Source organism: Aptenodytes patagonicus, chromosome 1 (assembly GCF_965638725.1).
Source record: "Aptenodytes patagonicus chromosome 1, bAptPat1.pri.cur, whole genome shotgun sequence".
NCBI lineage: Eukaryota > Metazoa > Chordata > Aves > Sphenisciformes > Spheniscidae > Aptenodytes > Aptenodytes patagonicus.
Genome location: NC_134949.1, coordinates 76,700,164 through 76,722,240, shown reverse-complemented (window position 1 = coordinate 76,722,240; position 22,077 = coordinate 76,700,164). Strand labels below are relative to the sequence as shown.

The 22,077-nt window shown below is 42.9% G+C and overlaps 1 protein-coding gene across 1 annotated transcript in view; it reads right to left on the bottom strand.

Moving 5' to 3' along the window:
* RASSF8 (Ras association domain family member 8) overlaps positions 1-21,394 on the bottom strand; it is a 93,808-nt gene extending 72,414 nt beyond the window's left edge. Inside the window, exon 1 of the mRNA XM_076343347.1 lies at positions 21,330-21,394. The gene's annotated coding sequence lies outside the window, so the exon portion shown is untranslated. The remainder of the gene's footprint in view (positions 1-21,329) is intronic.
* Positions 21,395-22,077: the final 683 nt, after the last annotated feature.

Genomic DNA, 22,077 nt, shown 5'->3' with positions numbered 1-22,077 from the left:
GCCCAGCACTGCAAGGGAGAATTCCAACTTGTTGATTACAACTGCAGGATGCTCACTGGCAGCTAAAACAATTTGCCAATGGTATTTATGGCTCCTGTTCCTTGTGTTTGGCAAGAGCAGAGAAAGAGTAATTTTCTGGAAGTATTTACACTGATTTTGCAACTGATGACAACACTCCATCTGCTCTCAGTCACTTTGGTGCCTCTGCCAATTTCTTCCCTGATGTATTGCTTTCTCCAAGCTTCGCCAAGGTTTCTCTAGTTCCTGAACTTTGTTCTTTCACCAGGTTTGAAGGGGCCATTTCAAGTTGTGACCAAGAACTTGAGGTATGAACATCTAACCCTATGCCCTAATCACAGATCAGCAGACAAATAGATGGTATTTCAAATGACTCCCCCTCTCAAGACCATCACTTCCAGAAGCCTGAGGATATGGCCGATAGCTTCAACAGAGCTGTCAAAGTCCCTGAAATAAAAGGGTCTTGAGGCCAGTTAGGAGAAGCAGAATTTTAAAAGAACCAAAACCAACTCATTCTTCTAAGAAAAACCCAAAAGCCCCATGGAAATCAAGATTTCACCTAGCATTTAAAAATGCAGCCAAGTAAAGCAATGTCCTCTCTACAGCAAATAGTGGGTTACCCCACAAGAAGTTGAGATTTTAGATTCTTACCCAGCAAGTGCAATTCTACCCACAAAACTTGCAGTGTAAATTGAACAGATGGAAGGATCCAGTTTCCACCTGTTCGCCTGACACCTTTCATACACAGTTAAACATTAGAAGAACCAGCAAAAGCAAATAAAGATTTGAAAGCCTGATTTTTTTAACTTTAAAGGCATTTATCAAGGCAGAAGCATATACAAATAACTTCACTGCTTTCTCCAACTTTTACACAATGATCAAGCTACCTTTATGTCACGCGTTAAGATTTGAGATAAAGTATTCCTAAAAAATGTAATAGCTCATCTTACAGCATCACATAAGTGAAAAATAACCCCCCAAAAGTCACATACAGAACTCTTTTTAAGATCAAATACTCAATCCACCATAGAAAAATGGATTGCAAGGTCAGAGATTCCTGAAAAGTGACTATAACTTCCAGCAGCTCATAGAAGAATCGTAAGTATTTAAACCCCCAAGGGCTGAGATAAACAGCATCAGTCTGCTCATCTGTTTCATCTGAAAGTAGGAAAGCGGGTTAGTGTGAAATGGTGTCCCTAAGAAATAATCCCAACAGGATGAATGCAGAAAATAAATGCTTTAATCCCTTTTGTATCAGTACACATGCATGTAGATTCATTTACAATTAGGCCCAGTCCAGAGATAACTCAGATCTGTAGTGTGCAGGTTGGATTAGATCATCTAAAGGCTTCTTCTGGCACAATACCTGTCTCAAATTATCTATCCTGTTTGTTGACAACAAGAGAAAGAATTTGCCTGTAAACACAATAATGCTTTCTTCTAACAATTTGCTTTTTTCTTCTCATTTCACTGATCACCTAAATAGGAAAAAAAAAAAAAGCACAAATCATGGCAAGTTGAAAATCGGGTGTCAGCCTTATTCCACTGCTGCAATTTGTCTTTGTTACTTTTAGAACCCAGGACCACAGTGATAAGCCCAGAAAAAACAATGGATTTGAAATAAGCCTTTTTATCTTCTGGGAGCCCTACAATATATAAGCAACTTACTGCTTGAAGTTATACGTTCTGAGAGAAATTAAAAGCTGAAAAAATTTTGAAATGACCAACCTCTTTGCATTTAGACATTAGACTGAGGTTTGCCTTTGTATCAAATAAAAGACCAATTCAGCAGCTACATCAAATACAGCAGCTTGTTTTGGCAACCTCATTTTTAGATCAGATTTAGCTACTCAGCTTTAATACTCTTGTTTTTGAATTAACCATCTGTTCTGTAACATTTAGACAGACAGACCTAGTAAAGCAGGATGTCAGTCTCAGGGGTCTCGGGGCTAGAACACACATATATACATGCCCACAACAGGCAAACAGAGCCTATCAAAATAATAGTCAACCTTCCCAACAAGGAAGTTATATTGTTGATTTTTATATCTAGTCTCTGGTTTCATTTTATCCAATTAGCAAGAGGAACTTGGGCCAACACAGTACATATTTTAATCAATTAACACAAAAAGGTAACAACTTTAAAAGGCTTTATAACAAAAAGACTTCTATTTACAACAACTGTAGGTCAGAGATCTTAATCTAGGCCCTTTTAAGAAGATTGCCAAAAATAAAGCATGCTGTTCTACTGCAAATTGTCACTGTAAAGGAAGTGCAAAATTCTTATGTGAAAAGACACAGTTAGAAAGCGTTCCATAGGCAATGATGGGTATTTTTAAAGTACAGTTGCTGTGAAGTATGGAAGCTTCTTTTCCTCTTTCAGAAAGATATATACAAGCACACAAATGCTCTGTTATTTAAAGTTATATCAAAAGACAGGATTTATAGGTATTGCTTGACTAGTGAATTAACAAACGCTTTAATCAATTGATCCCTTTAAGAGAAACACACCATCAAGAAGCCATTTGTTTCAGCAGACTACCAACACAAGTGGCTAAAAGATAGCCAAAGTATGCTACATAAATATTTTACAAGCTCAGAGTTCCCAGATCTTTAAACAACCTTTGCCATCTAGAAAACTGTTTCCAATAATACCAGTGCATTTCCATGCACGTTGCCTCCAAGATCATGAATACTATGGTTTGCAACCGCTACTACTACAGTAGGCTCTCCAAGATCTAGTACGTCCTACTTCCACAACATAGTCAGTAATAAGGGCTTACTGGTCCCAGGCAGACACTTAACTGACCTCCAAGACCTTCTTATGAAAGCTGGTACAACTGCTTTTACAACAGCTCTGGCAATGAGCCTGCATATTATTGTAAGGCTGGTAGCACTGAAGTACTATAATGTTTATTTCAACTCTAAATGAAAGTATTGCAACTACACATCCCTATAGACACAGGGCCTACTACAATTAACTCTTCTATTCCCATCCATCTTCTACAAGAAAATCCCAAAATCAAATCCAAGCAATACACAGATATAGAGCAATTTACGTGTCCTCTCACTCCTGCACACAATAACCTGTGTTCACTGCACACCGGCTTTCCGCAGCACAGATGATCGTATTTGTGAAAGTACTTAGCAGTGGCTCAGTTCCACCGCAGCCCACCTGAACTGGTATCAGGCCACTGACTTTGGAATCAGCATAATGTGTGCATATTCAAGAGTCCCATGCTCAAATTTCAATAGTCAGTCACTTTTCACTTCTTCATAATACACTGCTTTTTAGTGAATAAACTAAGGAGCTAAACTATGAGCTTCCAACACAAGCTAGCAAGCACTTAGATCAAGTCTTACCTTTTTACCAAAATCAGGGAGCAAGAGATACCAAAAATTCCTCAAGAAACCATTCTGAGACACCGCAGTGACTCCAAATCACTATCTAATCTTGATTTAGAAAATAGAAGTTATAATTAGGGTAACTATTGATGCATACGACTAAACAATCAGCAGAGGATGCCAGAATATACCACTATCCTGAGATTTCCCTTTAAATCTCCCCCTGACTCACAGTGTAGGTTCTATTAAATTAACTTTTAATTTACTGATTTTTAAATTAAGAAACTCAAGATTTTGAAATTCAGGTGCCTATACATAAGTAACTAAACACATGCTGTGATGCTCGGGTATTTGCCAAACTTTCTAAGAACTGATGCTTTAGTTGCTGAGTATTTTTGCACAAGTGACCATTTAGCGAGTTTCTTTTGTGTTCTTACTCCTGTAAAGTTTCATCCATTTCTGTTCCGTCTACTATTGCCTTCTTGCAAGATTACTTCATCTATAAGTAAAATTGTGAAGAATTAACTTTCCCCCCTTTCTCTTGATAGCATTTTCTAGCACTGTTTTACCAGAAAAAAAATCAGGTAATTGAAAGTAAGAAAATAAGGTTTCCATGAAAAAGGTACACCAAGCAACCTCCTCAACATACTTGAGGATACATTGAGTTGATACATTTTATCAACTGTATAAAATTTGTAAGTCAGTACTTGAACCGAAGGCGAACCCTTTGCCTCAACAAATAAAGTGACAGTAGAACGGTTTGATCAAGGATTTAATTTCAAGAAGAAAATTCTGGTGATATAGCATCCAGTGAAGCACAGGGTATTAATCAATTATTCCTCCTCAACTTCATTAAAAATCTGTTCTTCTGCTCCCCCTTCAAAGCTTGTAGCTGAAGCTTGATTTATCATATTGGGGCCAGAATGGGATGTTTCTGTAAGTCTCAGAATTATCATCAGTGAATTACAGGCTTATCTGTGACATGGGCTGCAGAAGTCTAAATATACAAAGGAACAGCCACTCTACTATTCCTTTTACAAAGGAAGTGGTATGTGAACAAGCAGACCTGAACTCCTGCATCCATTATCGGGCATTTGTTTTTTACATATGCACCTTACTCAAGTACGCACGCACACCAAGTAAGAGACAGATCTCATTGCTCCTTTCCGATAAAAAAAGTTTGTATTTTTAACTCCTCATTATAGGTCTCTTCAGGTGAATGTATAAATCAAGTTTTGTCAGAAGTATCCTGAATAAAAGATTTATTTTTCTTCTTAGTCAATAGATTTTGCGTTATCATCTCTAATGTTCATTCAGTTTATAGCCTTTTTTTATTAAATAATTCATAGGGAATTTCAATATATTATACCTCTGTGACAAGTTTCCCTAAAGCACAGTTTGTTTGCCTGCTGCATTCAAGTACAGAATCATTACATTCCATATAAAATTCAGCTCTGAAAAGCTGAGAACTTACCCTAGAATTTAGAGAAAGGTCACATCAACTTGCCCTACTCCATCTCTTTAACAAAGATTCTGCAGTGGCCAGAAAAAGAGATGCAGAGAAAGTCCTAGATGTTCTGTATTTATCCGGTAGAAGTGCTATAAAGGTAAGCAAAAAATGTTATTAAAAAAAAAATCACTTAAGAGCAAGGATTTATTTACACCTCTGCTTTAATTGCTGAAGTGTTAGCAAGACAATCCCATTACAGCTGAAGGTGGTTGTGTGGTACAAACACCTCTTAAAAAAGAAAATAAACAAAATGACAGAATCCTTCAGGCTAGAAGGACCCGCAGGAGTCCAGCTTCCTGCTCAAAGCAAGACCAACAGTCAATTCAGACCAGGTTGCTTTCACCAGCTGGGTCTTGAAAACTGACTCAAAGGATGAAGATGCTTCTCTACAAAATGAAAGCCTCTGATTCTTTACATATGGTCATTAATAACAACATGGTTCAGAGATCACTCACTCAGATTAGCCCTAAGCCAGTGACAAATCTTGATCTTTTTCTTCATTAAATACCTTTACAGTTAATGAAATTCAGAGCCACTGATTTACTCCAGTTTTCCAAAACATTCTAAAAACTTTTCTTAAAGTCCAAAAAGTATCCCCTGTTATTAATGCTTAATACATTTTTAATCAAGTCATGTTCACTTACAAGTGAGTCATGAGTAAATCTATACAGGCAGAGTTGAAGTCGAGTCTCAGAAGACTAGTGTTGACTCATTAAAAAAAAGCAACTGGGTTTCTCACAGCCTGGGACCAGTGTCTTTAAGTGGAATAAGTCAACTGGAATTTCATATGGATGACTATGTAAATAAGTTTGCACATTAGTTTTTAATGTGAATTGTCACAATTCCACTGCTTTTCCCCAGTTCAAGATACAATGCTAATCAGTTACCACAGACAAACCCAAATAAGCAAACACACAAAAGCAAACTTACATAAGAAGTGATCTGTGTTACAATATTTGTTTGGGGATGATGGTTCTAATAGACTTGCACCGAATCACTGTTTACCTCATTCTCTACCACCTACATTTGTGATGCTTCAAATAAGCTTCAGCATTTATTGACGAAATGTAAGAGCATCTCACATGAAGACCAACATATTTATTCTTACATATAGTATATTTTTTAACAGCATAAGCTGACAAAGTAACACATTTTTATAGGCCTACATAAATCCATACTTTAAGCTTTTTTTCTTTTCAAATAAAATCCCCACATCTGTTAAATGTGCACAAAGCAGCTCACGTCATATACAAATCCCAGGAGGTATAAGAAAGATAAAAAATAGGTGACTTGAGATGTTTTGAGTTTCAATACTCATTGACCAAAACCTGGCAAGAATTAATTTTAAAAAATAGAAAAGACAAAGAAACACAGCCAGCAGGGTATCTATCTTTGAGCGTTAGCCCATAATCACAAACTGCATCTCCTCTTCCCAGCCTGCTCTCAAGACCAAACCAGAAAAGGCAAGAGTGTAAGAGGCAGGCAACTTGGTACCACACAGTTCTCCAACAGCAGCACAGAAGGTCAGAAGGCAGGCTTCTTTCCTGAGGGCTTCCTACAGCACAGGAGACTGCGGAGAGATCCTTGTGCTCCCACCAAGTAGTACAAAGGACAAGTGCTGCCGGGTAAGGGAATCCAGTTTAGCCAGAGAAGAATGTTCCACTCACCTCCTAAGGATGATTCTTCCTCAAAGTCTCCCAGGCAACTCATGCTGTTGAAGCTTATGCAAAGATTCACCATATATGTTTACAATCCTCCAAAAAGTTCATTTTGGATTAAGGTATTATATTCCACATCAGCAGAGTCATCAATATAAGTCTTATTTAATTAACATGCTTACTTTTATTTGATAGAAATTTTGAAATAACTGGGAATTGAACCAAAAAACCTGAAATTTACGTAAGAGGCAAATGTAGACACAAGTCACCAGTTCAGACATATTCAAGCCCTGCCTCAGGTTCACATATTCTCAAATTGGTCTGAGTAAATAAGTACTAGCAGTGCAAACAATATTGTTACAGACAAATTTCACAGACATGCTTGGCCTTCATTTTAGTGAAATTAAGTCACATGAACAAAACACGGAAAAAACATATCTCAATACATCCACAGGGGTCAATGTGAGTAATGCCTTTGAGATTAACAGAAACCATCTGCATCTCAAGAGTGCTAAACAGTACAAGGTAACCAGGCAGACACGCCAATCATGGGCTCACCATAGCAAAATAGAACCTAAAGTTCTTCCTGTAAAACTGTTGTTAAAGAATTTCTCAAAGGGTACTCTCATCAATTTGCTACTATATGGACTTAAAACCCCAAACAAACAGTAAAAGCTTGTAGGTTAGTATTGTTGGTTCTTTAATTTGTGATCTCTTCGAAAATCTGTATTAATTCTCAACATCAGGAATAAACCCATTGCAGGAAATCATATGATCAAGACTTTTTTTTTAAAAAGGGCTACAGAAATGCACAGAAGTCAAAATACTCACTAAATTTGCCTTGGTTTTAATGTCTCACTTCAACATTTAGTTGAAGTTTAGCAGAAAGGACCTGAGGTCAGTCACACCACAGGACGTGAGGTTAGTCCTGCCTGACTAACCTAGCGGCCTTCTATGATGGAGTGACTACATCAGTGGACACAGGAAGGGCTACAGATGTCATAGAATCACAGAATCATAGAATCATTAAGGTTAGAAAAGACCTCTAAGATCATCGAGTCCAACCGTCGACCCAACACCACCATGCCCACTAAACCATGTCCCTAAGCACCTCATCTACACATCTTTTAAATACTTCCAGGGATGGGGACTCAACCACTTCCCTGGGCAGCCTGTTCCAATGTTTCACCACTCTTTCAGGAAAGACATTTTTCCTCACGTCCAATCTAAACCTCCCCTGGCATAACTTGAGGCCGTTTCCTCTCGTCCTATTGCTTGTTACTTGGGAGAAGAGACTGACACCCACCTCGCTACAACCTCCTTTCAGGTAGTTGTAGAGAGCGATGAGGTCTCCCCTCAGCCTCCTGTTCTCCAGGCTAAACAACCCCAGTTCCCTCAGCCGCTCCTCATAAGACTTGTTCTCCAGACCCCTCACCAGCTTCGTTGCCCTTCTCTGGACACGCTCCAGCACCTCAACATCCTTCTTGTAGTGAGGGGCCCAAAACTGAACACAGTATTCGAGGTGCGGCCTCACCAGTGCCGAGTACAGGGGCACGATCACTTCCCTACTCCTGCTGGCCACGCTATTTCTGATACAGGCCAGGATGCCATTGGCCTTCTTGGCCACCTGGGCACACTGCCGGCTCATGTTCAGCCGGCTGTCGACCAGCACCCCCAGGTCCTTTTCCAACAGGCAGCTTTCCAGCCACTCTTCCCCAAGCCTGTAGCGCTGCATGGGGTTGTTGTGACCCAAGTGCAGGACCCGGCACTTGGCCTTGTTGAATCTCATACAGTTGGCCTCGGCCCATCGATCCAGCCTGTCCAGGTCCCTCTGCAGAGCCTTTCTACCCTCGAGCAGGTCAACGCTCCCACCCAACTTGGTGTCGTCTGCAAACTTACTGAGGGAGCACTCAATCCCCTCATCCAGATCATCAATAAAGATATTGAACAAGACTGGCCCCAAAACTGAGCCCTGGGGAACACCACTCGTGACCGGCCGCCAACTGGATGTAACTCCATTCACCACAACTCTCTGGGCCCGGCCGTCCAGCCAGTTTTTGACCCAGCGCAGAGTACATCTGTCTAAGCTGTGAGCTGCCAGCTTCTCTAGGAGAATGCTGTGGGAGACGGTGTCAAAGGCCTTGCTGAAGTCCAGGTAGACCACATCCACAGCCTTTCCCTCATCCACTAGGCAGGTCACCTGGTCATAGAAGGAGATCAGGTTGGTCAAGCAGGACCTGCCTTTCATGAACCCGTGCTGGCTGGGCCTGATCCCTTGGTTGTCCCGCACATGCCTTGCAAGCGCCCTCAAGATGAACCACTCCATCCTCCCCGGCACCGAGGTCAGGCAGACAGGCCTGCAGTTCCCCAGATCCCCCTTCCGGCCCTTCTTGTAGATGGGCATCACATGTCATCTCTCTGGACCTCTGTAAGGCCTTTGACAAGGTCCCCCACAACATCCTTCTCTCTAAACTGGAGAGGTATGGATTTGATGGGTGGACTGTCCGGTGGGTGAGGAATTGGTTAGATGGTCGCATCCAGAGGGTAGTGGTCAATGGCTCAATGTCCAGATGGAGATGGGTGACGAGTGGCATCCCGCAGGGGTCCGTATTGGGACCGGTACTGTTTAATATCTTCATCAATGACCTAGACAGTGGGATCGAGTGCACCCTCAGCAAGTTTGCAGATGACACCAAGCTGAGTGGCGCAGTCGACAGGCCAGAGGGACGGGATGCCATCCAGAGGGACCTGGACAAACTGGAGAAGTGGGCCCATGTGAACCTCATGAGGTTTAACAAGGCCAAGTGCAAGGTCCTGCACCTGGGTCAGGGCAGCCCCCAGTATCAATACAGGCTGGGGGGTGAAGGGATTGAGAGCAGCCCTGCCAAGTAGGACTTGGGGGTACTGGTGGATGAAAAGCTGGACATGAGCCGGCAATGTGTGCTCACAGCCCAGAAGGCCACTTGTATCCTGGGCTGCATCAAAAGAAGTGTGGCCAGCCGGTCAAGGGAGGTGATTCTGCCCCTCTACTCTGCTCTGGTGAGACCCCACCTGGCGTACTGCGTCCAGCTCTGGAGCCCTCAGCATAAGAAAGACACGGACCTGTTGGAGCGGGTCCAGAAGAGGGCCACGAAAATGATCAGGGGGATGGAACACCTCTCCCATGAAGAAAGGCTGAGAGAGTTGGGGTTGTTCAGCCTGGCGAAGAGAAGGCTTCGGGGAAGACCTTCTTGCAGCCTATCAGTACTTCAAGGGGGCTTATAAAAAAGTTGGCGGCAGACTTTCTAGCAGGGCTTGTTGTGACAGGACAAGGGGGAATGGCTTTAAACTAAAGGGGGGTAGATTTAGACTAGATATAAGGAAGAGATTTTTTTTATGCTGAGGGTGGTGAAGCACTGGGACAGGTTACCCAGAGAGGTGGTAGATACCCCATCCCTGGAAACATTCAAGGTCAGGTTGGACGGGGCTCTGAGCAACCTGGTCTAGTTGAAGATATCCCTGCCCATGGCAGGGGGGATTGGACTAGATTGGATTAGAGGTCCCTTCCAGCCCAAATTATTCTATGATTCTGTGACCCATGTTGGGCCATACAGCTATTTCCATTTTTCTAATGACACTACAACAAGCACAGGACTGACTTTATTAAAACTGGCTGCAGAAGTCAGTAAGACATGGAACACACCACAGAGCAAGATAGTAACACTGGACACACAGTAAGATTATTTTGAAATTCCATCAGGCATAAAAACACACAAAGCCTCATAAAAAAAAAAGCTCTGTATGCTCTAACAGTATTAGAGCACTGGTCATTACAGTTACTGTTTTGTAGGGAAAGCTAAAGTAGGAGTTGTAGGAAAAGATGCTATAAGAGTAGCCAGTAGTTTCTTATTTGCTACACGGCATCTAGGTACCAACTCTTAGATTCCACTTTACATGCACACTTCGCAACTGCTAGGATCAACAAGGCAAACTAACAATTTACCACTACCTCCGAAACCAATTAACAAGCTTGTAACATAAATACAGTCTTCTAGTTAGCACTTTTGACATAGCTGTGTCCACTTACAAGATGAACCTTTCCTTTGGCACTTGTTCCTTAAAAGGTCATTCATAAAGTACTGTTGTTAAGTACGCCATAAGAACATGAAGTTTTAGATTTCTCTTTGCTTGAGCTTCTTGCTAGCAGAGATGCTATGTGCATGCTATTATCTCACTCAAGGTGCTAGGTAAATCAGGTAAGCTTAACATCTTTTACAGAAGTTTTCCCTGACTGATGTGACAGCCACAGCACACAGGCATGGTTACTAACAATTATGCTCATAGGTGGCACCTTGTTTGACCATCATAACTTTACATCTATGCCTTTGCAACTTCAGAATAGCAACCTGCTGTTAAGCATTTCAGAATACTGACAGAAGTGGTCACGTTGACACACAAGTTAATCAAGTACTTGTTTGCAGAGCAGGACTTCATTACAGCAACATCTTGCTGGGATTGCTAACAGTCTCCTTGACTCAGGATGGGACATACATGTATCAGCTGCTGGTTTCAGGTCTAATTAGTTATTAGTAGCTATACCTTTTACATTTTCACAAAAAAAGCTGCTGAGAAGTAGTGGTGGATATCCAAAGGAAGTTTGCCCTGTAATCTTGTACTAAGGTTTGTACTACAAATGAAGCATCTGAGACAGCTGCCCTCTCAGTATTAAAATCAAACCAGAGAAATTCTCATCTGCCCAGTACTTGAAATCCCAGGAAGTAAGAGACTCAACAGTAGTGTTACACATCGTGGCATCACACTTTTTATGATCATCAAAAGGGATTCAGATAACACCATCCACTGATCTAAAAAAAAAAAAACCCCACTACTGTTTTTTCTTTTTTTCCAGAGATCCCAGTTTCAGATGGTGTCCAAACTTCTGTTAGCTCCATTTCCTAACTGTGGGTCTCAGAAGCCAACCTCTTCTTGTAAGCCCCACAGCTGAAACAGAAGTCCTGTTGGGCTTGGGATTCCACATGGGTCATGGTGCATGAGGGAAGCATTGTGGCACAGAAGCCACCTACCCATGTCACTCTATTGAGCAATAGGATCCATTCTCAAAACTGGGGGATGATGAGATATACCCCATCTGATGGAAAGCTGGGAAGCCATTACCCACCTTTTTCATGTCAGAGAACATTTTACAGCAGGAATGTAGGGAAGGCATTTCAGATACTACAGCACAATCTTCCCTCTTGTTTAATTTTGCACTCCATTATAGCAAAACTGTCTTCTGCCTGCCACATGTTTTATGTCCACGTGAGGAATAAGAAGGGTACTCTTAAAAATAGTGTATACATTGAATGCTATTCTCATTCATATTAGTCAAGCTGAAGATAATGGAGGTTAATTTGAAATGTTGTCTTCCAAAGTAAAAATACAGTTTGTCCAGAGATCATTATGGACTATTAAAGTAATCACTGTCAGAAAGCATATAGACTTCTAATTATTTAGGCTTTTGCATATGCATTTAGAATGACAAGCATGAAGGGCACTACAAAATAGGAAAAGATACCCTTGCTGCATATATTTAAATAAATCCAGTCATCCTCTTCTCTGCTATCCACATAATTAAAGCAAGTATGTTTTTTCAAAGTTGAAGTAAATGATTTAAGTCTTTTAGAACAAAATAATATTGTCTAGAGGTGACACAGCATTTCTCAAGCAGTTAGGAAGCCATAAGCCTAAGACAGCAAAGTACATTTGCCATTTCCTTCTGCTTATGTCACATTTTTATCTTACAGTGTGTAAATACATTTTAAGTCATTAACATTTACTACACAAAACAAAGTTTGAACTTACATGCCCTTACTGTAGTAGTGGTTTATGCTCAGGGAGGGAAACATAGGGCTCTTACAACAGGTAATATTGGTATATCGTAATATGGAAATATAGCCACTGCAGTTCCTTGCCCTCTGCTGAGGATAGATATTTTTGTCATGACAAGTAGCGTACATAGAAAATATTTACCTGCCATAGGCATTTTAGTATTAGAGTCAAGCTAAAAAAAAACCTAAGGAATTTGACTGTTTTACACATCTGTAATGGTTAATGTTTCTAAGCAGCTGCTGGAAAAATAATCAAAGCTGAAGAGTGAAGGGAAAAGCAGTAGATAAATGAAACCAAGAATCTTGTTAAGAAAGATAAAAACGTGGTTAGAGGTCAGTGAAGGACAAGGAGAGGGAAGGGAAGAGTTCTAGAAAATTCCTGGCTGGGGTTTCCTATAAGGGTGAAGCAGAGAGCTGCCAGAAACAAACACGCTATCTCCCAGGGAGCAGAGGGAATGAGTACTGACAGGATGTCAGGAGCACAACAGGACAGGTGCTCCGTGTAAGTTAAACCCAACTCCAGGACAAAGAAACAGCAAAGCAAGCATCCCCCCCACCCCTGGCTCCAAACAGCTCGGCAGCAGAGGAATTAGAGGAATGCCTCTATCTGCAGCTGTGAGAAATGAAGAGGATGAAGTCCCAGTATCTTCCCCACCCCCCCAATCAAAAAGCAAGTGCTTGCACTGCAACCAAAGAAACACCTAGAAAGCCACTAGTTCACGAACAAGTATTCAGGAAGCCATATGGCAGAGCAGAAAAGTGGCAGTGCCATCAGATATACAGAGCACACAAACAATTCACTAATTGAAAGTGTTAACAGAATGAAAGCAGGTGCAGTGGGAAACTGGCAACATCAGATTGAGAGTGAGCCCCATATTTTAACAGGCACATTGCAAATTCAACATCTGGCAAGACAGACCAGGAGAGGATATTCTGGACTACAGAGACACCCGCAACAGATGACACAGGCCAGTGACTGAGGGGGCCTCTGAGGGGGACACTGGTCTGGAAGGCAGCAGACCCACACTGCGTTTCCAGCTCACCCCTGCTGTGCCACGTGGACAGGTCACGCCAAGGCTCTCACCAGCCATCCGTTCCGGCCACGACAGGAGGGGAGTGCTCATCTCACCAGCACTCACACAGAGCCTAGCAGTAGAGGTCGGGATCTCATTCAAAGCCTCTGAATACTACAGTAACAAATCATTGCTGATGAGTTGTTTTGCAATGCATCACAAACAGAAGACAAGCAAGTCCTAAGAGACCAAACACCCAAAAAAATTTCTGTCTTGCTAAAAGTTTAAGTAAACCAAAACCACCACTTGAGTACTTTTTGAAGTGTGATTCTTGGCTGCTGGGGAGAGCCCAGGTCCCTCCCACCCTACCTAGGCAAGGTGAGCCTCTTCCCTTTACTTTTGCTATGGAACACGACCCATTGTGCATAGAACTTCAGTTCACCAACAGCAAACTCACAATCAAGTCTTCTTCCATAGCACATATCACCTCTTGAAGGTGTGTTCCCTTTATCTTCTTGCCTTGCCTGCAGGTTCCTCTGCTTAAGTAAAAACACAAAGGAGTCAAGAAGTCAGCTTTTCCTGCTAGCAAGCCACAGGCCTGAGGTAGAATATTATCTTAATTCTTGAGTTACGAGGTTGGACTGAGTTTTCTTGCACCAGATCACCCTTGCAGATGCCCATCCTACTTGTATTAAAAGGCCTCTGAAGAGAGTTCTCCACAATCTCACACATAACAGCTTAAACCCGTGTACCACTGCTGTGTTCTGTAATCAAGTTGGTTGCCTTCTGGTCTGTTCCTGGGAAACAAGGGAACAGTCACATACCATATTTGTTATATCAACTTTGCACATATTTCGTCATCCCCTTAAGTCTTCCATTCTTGGAAGAAAAGCCCAAGCACTTTGTTATACCTCAGTTTGAAACAAAGGCTAAATTCACAGGACATGAGGTGAGCAGGTAAACAGGTAAGAAAATACAGGAATTGCAGTGAAAGAACACTGGTAATAAGACAGAAAATTACTTTTCTATTCAGATTACTTTGTAAATTCTTGTTAATTCAGTCATTTTCTGACAGATCTTGTTCACTAGAATGAGTTCTGATGGAAGACTTTACTACGTTATTTACCAGTTCCTTCAAAGCAAAAAAAATCAGTGTTCCCTTGTATGATAAATAGCCTTTGTTATCTCTTTGGAGTATCAGGTTACCAATTCCAATCCCAATGCAATGCTTGAAAGCATTGCATTGTATTCAGCAACTGTTCCTTGTTAGTCCTGTTGCTCATCAGTGCTGATTCCGCTACTTGAAATACATAGTCTCAAACACACAGCTTATTCATTGAAGTTTCTGTCCTTGCTCCCAATGAAACCAGTGCAAAGGCTTTGATTGACTTGGAGCCATGGATGAAGCCCAAAGCAAGCACACACACCCCCAACATGGAGGGAGCAGTTCTGATGAGTGAGAACATGTTTTAAAAAGCCACACAATCACTTTCTGATGAGCAAGGACAAGGGCATTCCACTACTGCCATATGTTTCTCTCCGGATGCCAGTTATTCCAGGTAGTAGAGCTAGTTAATATTGCCAGCCATAAGCTGCAAAGGCACATTTAAGCATTTAGTATCTTGCTTCCTAATATCGACTTTTAAATATTATTAGCTGTGGCATCTTCTTACTTTCTTCTCCAGGAAGAGTTTGATATGTGCAGACATCTGATGAGTTCCTTACTGTCTGTCTTTCCTTCACATGTCACATAGAAGCATGAGAAGCAAGACAAGGATCTCCAAGAATCTTACAAGTCTTTAAGAAGTACTGGCCAAAAAAGGTGCAATTTATTACAGAACTGGGGGATTTGAGCCTCCAAGAGTACTCTCCCCTCTATTTGCATCAGAAACTGCTTTCTTTATATTGTTCACTTAATGCCACACTAGTCAGAGTTAACATTAGTATTAATCTACTGGATAATAGCTATAAATTCACTAATTGCCAAATTATATGCAGCTTTTCTATGGCTTTAAGCTTAATATTAAGAAACAAACTGACAACAAAATACCTACTTCTTAGAAAGCAACAAAGAATGCTTTACTCTCAATCTCAGTTTACTTAAAAGGAGGTGATCACAATCAGTACAGGCATGGCAGGAGGGAGGGGAAGGGAGAGGAGAGAAAGCAGATACGATCTGTTGAAGATCCCCAAGCAGTCCAGTGACAAGAACAGACTCTCCAACTCCTAAAGCCACACTGTCTCCCCACTTTGGCATAGACACAAAACATCAGCCTTTCCTTATCCGTGCTCATGAAACTGCTGACTGACGATAAAACATAAAGTTTCAAAAGGTTGCTCCGGAAACTCCAAACCCCCTCTGAATAACAGCTTGAAAACATTGACAAACACTTCAGGAGTCCAAAAATCTTTTAGCAAAAGACTTTCCGTTGAGTTGAAACAAAAAGAAGTTACAGCTCTTAAGATTAAAGGGAAGCATACAATAAAAAGAAAGCACCAACACTGCCTCACCATTTTAAAACTGGATGATCCAGAGACACAGCAAGGTGCATGCTGGAAACACATCAGGTACTGTTGCAGTAAGAGAAGTAAGATGCAAGGTTACACCTAGTACAGCTTTCAAAGCAAGTAAATGAATTCAAACTACAATGTCAACCCTGGAGCAAAGGCAGAAGCTGGATGGAAGTCAGTTACATTACACATTTCTAGAATTTTCCCTCCCCTTTCCGCTCAAAGAACTAGTAAGGCATTAAAATCCGATGACTCAAAATACCAAAAAACCATCACGACACTGGGAGAAAGAACTATCCTTTCAAAGGCATAAATGTCACATCACAGTACAAAGGCAGGAGTAATACTACAGCAGAGGACAACGTTCAGCTTACCTTTAGAGTTGTGCTGCTTGTTTTCAGGTGAAAAACAAATCCTGGAGTGCCTCACAATTTATCAAAGCTCAGATATCCTCTTAGTCCATCTGCATCATCATTTTCCATTCATAAAGAAGGTTAAACCCTCTTAACTGAAACACACGTTACTCTATCTACAGTACTCGTCCCAATCCTCAAAAGGAATGTCAGTCCCACACAAAAAAACTTCAAGGATCTTTACAGGTTATCAACAGTTTACTTGTAGTCTCTCTGTTAATACTCTCCTCTGAGTTCCAGTATCTGGGACTATGGAGAGCACACAGGCCATGATTTTAAGATTCAGTTGGCAACCACAAGTTGAGACCTGTCTTGCACAGTGATCTCCAATATCAGAATTTAAGTAAAAACATAAGTTATAGTACTAGGCATTGGTAGCACCCAATACAGGGTTTATATATATAGGTATACACAGTTTTTTTTTTTAATCTGTTACTGTGGACTGAATTGTGGAATATTTCCCCAAACCCATTCTGAAATAGCACAACGTAATTGGCTCCAATCTTTCAATATAGAGGACTTTACTAGTAATGTTTTGGAACTAAAACTAATTCAGTAATGTATATTGCTACCTTTGCAAACCCTTGAGTCATCTGTTAACTGTCCCATGTGTTTTGGGGGAAAAAGTATTCACTAATACATATATATTTATTCATTTAAATTACAGGTGTAGTTTGTTACATAGAAAAAGGAGACTACAGAGATGACCTTCTGTCCTCATTACCATTCTTCCCTTCTTGTGCTAAAGATAGCATAGAGTAAAAATAAATAAATCCTCAATAGCATTAGGAATTAGACAATGTCATGTTGAAAGATACCCTAAATGATGAGCCTTATCTCTTCTCACTGGCTGGGACGTCAGGGGCGCTCTGACTCACAGAGGGGGAGTAGCATTTAAGCCTTCGCTAGGTAGTTCCATTCCCAACTGTAACTGCTTGTCACCCCTAACTGGATGCCTGAACACTCTGGAATAGTTCAGCAAAGTATTTAAACAGATGGATGGTACAGGCCACTGGAACCAAACTCTTCTTTTCTCTGGCCACAGCTCTCTTTCAGCACATTCCTTTGAAGTCTGTGCCACTGAGGAATCAACAACAGCTGAGAAACATGTGTTATCATACAACATTGAGCGCAGCAACAATATTGCACAGCAAGACGCTTTTGTTCAATAATCCTGGACTATAGAAAGCATTACAATGTCTTTTGTTGTGGGTAAGGCCTTTTTCCAAGTACTACAGGAAAGTAAACAGAATCCTCCCCCCTTTAAGGAGTCACTCAAAAGTAAAAAGGTGAATTAAGCAGATTTTTCAAGTGCTTCCCATCTGAAAAGCTTATAGTGCCTATGTCCTCAAGTCCTCTCGGATATATTCACCGCTCTCCATATTTATGTTATCACAAAGACAACTACATGCTTACAGAGATCCAAGGGAAGTAACAGCCCAGAAGGGCCCAGGCTGCAGTCCCCGTGGCAGATGTGACCCTGTAAGCTACAGCTCAGACCCACCTTTCTTTCCCAAGCAGGACAAGTTCTGTGATCACAACTTCACAGGTAATGAACTGGAGAGAGAAGCAGCAGCACGGCACCACTCAGCACACGCAGGCCAGTCTCCCCCCTCCCCATGCTTTATCAGTACAGAGAAAGATGACATACAGTCCTCAGAACAGTAACAGGAGAAAACATGAATATCCTCTCATCAGCCAGGAAAACTATTCTTGTCAAAGCTGTGAGATCACCATACACTTTGAAGGGGGTTAGGAAGGATAGAAAGAATCAGTTATTTATGAAACTGAATTTGAAACTAGACTAACTGTCCAGATTCAGAAGCACAGAGCTAGCTATGTGCATATGCAAGAGGACAGTAAGTTATAACCCAAAGCTGATACAACTGCCTAATAGCAAGCCTCTACAGAATCAAGTCTCATTTTCACTGGAGAGAGAGAACTACCTGCCACAGGGTAGGGCCTTGTATTTACAAAGTTTACAAGTCTCAAACATTACAGGAAGGCAGGCATTGAGATTACAATACATCCCATTGCACTGTAAAGTCCCAACCCCAGCATGAAAAAAAAAAAAATAGAAAACCTGAGCTTTCAAAAAAGCCCTAGAAAACCACACAACATTTAATTTCAAGATAGAGATCTTAAAGACTTAAAAACCCAGGCAAAAACTTAAAATTAGAAAGCAACAACAACAAAAAACCCCACGTGTACTAAACCAATCTCATAATTACAGAGCTCACAAAAAAAAATACCAGGACTGCACACATCACGCTGAGGGGGGTCCTCAGCCCAGTCCCCACAAGACAGTTTTCCACCCTGCAATTCAATTTAATAGTTTCTTTCTGGAGAGGCCGACAGTACCCTTCAAATTCAGCTTGACGCAGACTGTTAAGGTACCACAGAAGCAGTATGCACCGATATTGTCAGAGATATACAGGGGATAAAAATAACTCTAGTCTCAAAACCATTACAGCAATGCAAAAAAAAATCTTATGCTGCTCAAAATAAATGGTGATGATCAAGAGTTATACGTTACAACTTTCGAAGAATGAATATTAGCGCAAGCAAAACTACCACCCGACCAGCATTCAAAAGCACAACTAAACAAGGAGTAATACATTTACACGTAATTATTCTTAAAATCACGTGTAAAAGCACTTAACAGAGATTCAGGAAAATCCCCATATCCTATGAGGTGCAGGCAGGAAGGCAGCTTAGGCAGAGGTCATACTGCCATGCGATGGCAGAAGCAGGAACCAAACCCACCATCCTCAGCTCTGCATTTCAACAACTAAATCTCCTTCTTTCTATCTAACATGATCCTTTTCAGGGCTTCCCTCAAAAGGATTTTAAAAAGCGATGCTAATCAACTTAATTTGGCTCTTTAGAATTATTGGTGGTGTTTTCAGAAACAGTCCAAGGTAATGTTTTAAAAGACAAACTTCTTGCTAATATGACTTGTTATTCTTCTCCTTTTATTTCCCCCTATCCCGAAGTTTTTCACCTCCACCAAAGATAAAAAAGAAGATTAATTCAAACAACTCAAATTCTGTTGGGCTTGCGGGGGTGGGGAAGGAGAAGGACAGAGAGATTACTTAAGTGTAAGAAGTGAACTACCTTAACTCTCTCAGTTGTCCTAAAAGGCACATAACTAAACACTGCAAATGCCAAGCAGTCATTTCAGTTCCCTCAGCAATTCATCACATATCAAATAATGTTTTGCTATAAGATACAAAGAGAAGTACTTCTAGTTTAATGTCTAGCCTACTTTCTAATTAGATATCATCAAACAAAATTCAATCCGAAGCGGTATTTTCTCTCTTCTTTAAAGAGAGAGGAAAAAAAGTAGGGCTTACTTAATTTGCAATTTAGCCCCATAACCTTGTGGTCTTCTGGAATGGTATCTATCAACAGAGGTAATGCAACACAACCAACATCCACAGTCTCCCTCTGACCTAGAAAGTTGACATTTTATTCATGAACTACATATTCTCTACTGAAAAAGACATAGCTCCTTACTTTTTACATCACTTCACACAGTCACACCACTACCAAACACAATTAACTGGGAGCTTGAAAACCCTTAAACAGGTGTCTTTGCAGAAATCATTAGGCAATTGATTTACTTGCTCTCCACAGCCCGGCACATACTTAATTTTAACATGTGATGCTGAATAGAGCTGAGGCAGAAGCTTGTGAGGTCTGAACCAGACTCCATAAACCACACGACAGCACTTTTTGACACGGATGTAAGCGGTTTCCAGCAATTTTGTTAATATATCAACCTCTGATATATCTGCAGTCTTGAAATGAGAAGTGTGACAGGTGTAATTCTGAAGGGGACGCCGAAATCTGTAACCTTCCCTCCTTCTGATTTTCCACACTGATGAAACCCACAAGCAATATTGAACCGCAATTTAGCACGCTGCTCTGTCGGCATATTAAAACGCCACTTTGCTGAACACAAAAATGTTGGCACACACTGGAGTACTACAACCCCAAACCGGACCCTGGACCAGACCTTCCCAACAATAGTTTAGAGCTGCATAAACCAAGGAGCAGAATCCATTTTCCTACCCTTTAAAGTTCATGCCTCTGTATTGTCCTACCGTACTGTATTTGCTTAAGCTTTTCTCATCAATACTCCCCCCCCCAAAAAAAAAAACAAAACACAACAAATCTCATACATTCCCTCCTGGCAAAACAGATTTTCTTTTAATCTTTTTTCTTACTGGGGGAAAGAGGGAGGGAGGGAGGGGTTGGGGCAGGAATATGAGAGATTAATCGTGAAACAAATCGGTACTGTCTGGCGAAGGGGAAAAAAAAGACTAAAACAAACAGTCCACGTCGCAAAAAAAAAAAAAAAAAAGAAAAAAGAAAAAAAGAAAAACAGGTTTAATTTTCTTGGGGGGGGGGGGGGAGGGGGAGAAAACTACTACAAAGATTTCCCTGTGTAAGAAAAGTAGCTTCTGAACTCCCTTCCTCAAGGACACAGAGAAATACTCCTTACTTTTCCACACGATGCCCGAAGGAAGGAGAAAGACAAAATGCCAGGAGAGAGGGAAAGCTGGAGGGAGCTGGGGAAGTAGCGAAGGAAGAAGCGAAGAGACAGGAACGAGTGCGAGCGGGCAGGGGAGACGCGTAAGGGGGAACGGGAGAGCCGAAAACGCAAAAAACCCTAAAACCCCACCCAAAACTGAAATCCGAGGGGAGATGGGAAACGGGCAACACGGACGGGAAAGTTGGCGAGTGCAAGCAGAGGGGAGAAGGAGGCAAGGGGGGAGAGGCGGCAGAGAAGGGTCACAAACCCCGCAGCGGGGACGAACCGAAAGACGCCGAGGAGGAGAAGAGACCGGGGCGGGACGCGGAGCCGGGTGGGCTGCGGGAGAGGGGCTGCAACTGGGGAGGGCGAGAAGCGAGCAGGGCAGCGGGGGAAAGGGAGGAGGACGGGCTCCGGCGGGACGAGACCGCGCCGGAGTTGGCCGCGCACTTACCGCTCTCCCGGCGGCGGCTCGGCGCCCGTCCCGCGGCGGCTCCCCGGGCAGCGCCAACGGCCCCAACGGCCGCCGGCTCCGCCTCGCGCCCCGCGGGGGGCGGCGCGGCCGGCCCGCGGCGCAGCGCCCGGGGGCTCGGCTCGGCCCGGCCCTCCGGGGCGCCCCGCTCCTCCCCCGGCCCCGCCAAGCAACCACCACCGCCGCCGCCTCTCGCCCGGCCGCGCGTGGGTGCCCTCCGCCTGGAGCGGCCGCCCCCGCCTCCTTCCTGCCTCTCCCTCGCTCCCCTTCACCGGGAGAGACATGTAACGGAACTGGGACGCCAGCACGGCATTGTGGGAGCTCTTAAAGCCGCAGCCGCCCGCTGCCCCCCGCCGCCAGCGCCGCCGCCGCTGCTCCCCGCCGCCGGTCCGAGCGAGGGCGCGTCCGCGCCGCGTCCTCCTCCCCTGCCGCCGGGGGCGGGCGGGCAGGCAGCGAGGCAGGCAGCGGCAGCAGCCTTTTAAAGGAGAGGCGCTACAGCCTTCCCTAAAAATAAACCCCCCAGAGGAGTCCCTGGGACCGGCCGATAAAGCATGCGGGAGCAGCGGGTGCCGGCGGGGGCGGTGGGAGTTCGGGGCGGGCCGCGGGGCCGGTCCCGGGGCGGGGCGGGGCGGGGGCGTGCGGCCAGGGAGCCCGCACCCCGGGCGGCCGGCCGGCCGGGAGGGAGCCGGGGTCCCGCCGGAGGGAGAGCTGCAGGAGCTGGGGGAGAGCT